This window comes from Salvelinus sp. IW2-2015, linkage group LG31 (genome assembly GCF_002910315.2).
Source record: "Salvelinus sp. IW2-2015 linkage group LG31, ASM291031v2, whole genome shotgun sequence".
NCBI classification, from domain to species: Eukaryota; Metazoa; Chordata; class Actinopteri; order Salmoniformes; family Salmonidae; genus Salvelinus; species Salvelinus sp. IW2-2015.
Genome location: NC_036870.1, coordinates 7,942,525 through 7,946,070, shown reverse-complemented (window position 1 = coordinate 7,946,070; position 3,546 = coordinate 7,942,525).

Genomic DNA, 3,546 nt, shown 5'->3' with positions numbered 1-3,546 from the left:
CCTGTCTTGGTTGGCGGCTCTGACAGATCCTGTCTGGTTGGCGGCTCTGACAGATCCTGTCTGGTTGGCGGCTCTGGCAGATCCTGTCTGGTTTTGGCGGCTCTGGCAGATCCTGACTGACGAATGGCTCTAGCGGCTCCTGACTGACGAACGGCTCTGACGGCTCGGGGACAGACGGGCGGCTCTAATGGCTCGGACAGACGGATGGCTCTATGGCTCGGGACAGACGGATGGCTCAGATGGCGCTGGGTAAACGGATGGCTCAGATGGCACTGGGCAGACGGATGGCTCAGATGGCACTGGGCAGGACGGATGCGTCAGATGCACTGGGCAGACGGAGTGGCTCAGAATTGGGACAGCGACAGCGGAAGAGAGTTCTCACTGTTCTCCCGCACCTCTTCCTCTCTGCCTGCCACACCGTCTGCATCTGCTCACACACACAGTCCATAATTACATCGGAATCAAATTTATCTATATCATTTTTACTAAATGCATTAGTAAAACACAGCAACCCACACTTAATCCCCATTGCCAAGGCAACGGTGGCAAGGGAATAACTCCCTAGGTAGAATAAACCTTGAGGGCAACACTCTCACATGACAACAGAAACATATGCAAAACACAGTATTAGAAAGCACAAAAAATGCATGAATGAGACAAGACAAAGATTTTTCTTTTAATGAGTCGGACGGGAAGGATATAATCCAAACACCCGTACAGGCCCTCATCCTCGTCATTCGCTGGAGAAAGAAACAGAGATTTCGCAGAAAGAGATCAGGTGCCTTGTGAGGCTCAGGCGACAAGTGGCTAATCTTCCTTTGCCATCCGTACTGTAGCTAAGTTCAATTCACTGGAAAATAAATGGACGAACTGAAAGCATGTATATCCTACCAACGGACATTAAAAACTGTAATATTCTTTTTCACAGAGTCGTGGCTGAACGACGACATTAATAGCATAAAGCTGGCGGGTTATACACTCTATCCGCAGGATAGAACAGCACCTCTGGTAAGACATGGGGGGGCCTATGCATATTTGTAAACAACAGCTGGTGCATGATATCTAAGGACGTTTCGAGTTTTGCCCGCATGAGGTAGATATCTCATGATAAGCTGTAGACAACTATCTACCGAGAGTTTCATCTGTATTTTCGTAGCCGTCTACATAACCACACAGACTGATGCGAGCACAAAACCGCCACTCAATGAGCTGTATACCGCCAATAAGCAAACAGGAAAATTCTCATCCAGAGTGGCGCTCCTAGTGGCAGGACTTTAATGCAGGGAAACTTAAATCCTTTACAATTTCTATCAGCATGTTAAATGTGCGAACCAACCACCTTTACTCCACACACAGAGACCGTACAAAGCTCTCCCTCGCCTCCATTTGGCAAATCTGACCATAATTCTATTCTCCTGATTCCTGCTTACAAACAAAATTAAAGCAGGAAGCACCAGTGACTCGTCTATAAAAAAGTGGTCAGACTAAGCAGATGCTAAAACCACAGGACTGTTTTGCTAGCACAGACTGGAATATATTCTGGATTCTTCTGATGGCATTGAGAGATTACACCACATATAGTCACTGGCTCATCAATAAGTGCATCGATGACGTCGTCCCCACAGAAATGACTGTACGTACTATCCCCAACCAGAAGCCATGGATTACAGGCAACATTTGCCACTTGAGCTAAAGAGTACATTCTGTCGCTTCAGAGGAGCGGACTCTAACCGGAAGTCTTAAGAAAAAATCCGCTATCACGACGAACCATCAAACGAGGGCAAAAGAGTCAATACGGACTAAGATCGAATCATGCTTACACCGGCTTACACGTGTACTCTGGCATGCGCTGACCAACTGGCAAGTGTCTTCACTGACATGTTCAACCCTCTCCCTGACGAGTCTGTAATACCAACATCTTTCAAGCAGACCACCATAGTCCCTGTGGCCCAAAAACACTGAGGTAACCTGCATAAATGACTTACCGACCCTTAGCACTCAACATCTGTAGCCATGAAAGTTCTTTGAAAGGCTGATCATGGCTCACATTCAACACCATTATCCCAGAAACCTAGAACCCACTCCAATTTGTCATATACCGCCCCAACAGATCCACAGATGATGCAATCTCTATTGCATTCCACACTGCTCCTTCACACCTGGAACAAAAGGAACACATATGTGAGAAATGGTATTTTTGTGACTACAGCTCAGCGTCAAAACCATAGTGCCCTCAAAGCTCTATCACTAAAGCTAAGGACCCTGGACTAAACACCTACCTCTGCAATTGGATCCTGGACTTCCTGGATCCGCCCCCAGGGTGGTAAGGGTAGGTAAGAACCACAATCGCCACGCGAATCTTCAACACGGCAGCCCCTCAGGTGTGCGTGCTCAGTCCCCTTCTGTTACTCCCTGTTCACTCATGACTGCATGCCAGCACACGACTCCAACACCATTATTAAGTTTGCCAATGACACAACAGTGGTAGCCTGATCACCTGACAACGATGAGACAGCCTACAAGGAGGAGGTCAGAGATACCTGACCGTGTTGGTGGCAGGAACACAACTCTCCGTCAACGTCGTGGATGTCTAGACAAAATGAGATAATTATTGTGGACTACAGGAAAGGAGAGTCGAGCAGCAGGCCCCCATTCACATCAACAGGGCTGTAGTGGACAGTTGAGAGCTTCAGGTTCCTCGGTGTCCACAAACTATAAGGATATATCATGGGGTCAAGCGCACCAAGACAGTCATGAGAGAGCACGACAAAAACCTATTCCCCTCAGGATTTTAAAGATTGGCATGGGTCCCCAGATGCTCAAAAAAGTTTTACAGCTGCACCATCAAGAGCATCCTGACGGGTTGCATCCTGCCTGTGTATGTAAACTGCTCGACCTCGAACGCAAGGCACTAACAGGTACGTAGCGTACGGCCCAGTACATCACCGGGGCGCAGCTTCCTGCCATCCAGGAACCTCTATACCAGGCGGTGTGTCAGGCGAAGGCCCTAAAAATTGTCCAAGACTCCAGCCACCCTAGTGATAGACTGTCTCTCTGCTACCGCACGGCAAGTGGTACAGGAGTGCCGAGTCTAGGTACAAGAAGGCTTTCCAAACAGCTTTCTAACCACAAGCCATCAAGACTCCTGAACATAAATCAAATGGATACCCAGACTATTTGCATTCTGATACAGAATGCAGTGATGTGTACTGAACCTATCGGGACCTAAAATAATAAATACAATGGCAACCTGCACTCATATAGACAATATTGCCATATGTCTATAACTGGGTATGAATGTTTGACTGACTGCTATTAATTGGAAAGCCATGACTATTCCTATAAAGATGAGCCCATTTTAAATCTTTTAATTTCTTATGTCATCCAACAAGCTTTTTGGAAAGGACAGCTTATTCGTCAATCCAGTATTTATAAAAACGGCGGACATCTCTGATCAGAGCGGAGGGCTACATCAAATGTTACTATGTCATATAGATCATCAGATACATTTGTACGTGTGATTGAGAACTACATAGACGGTACCTG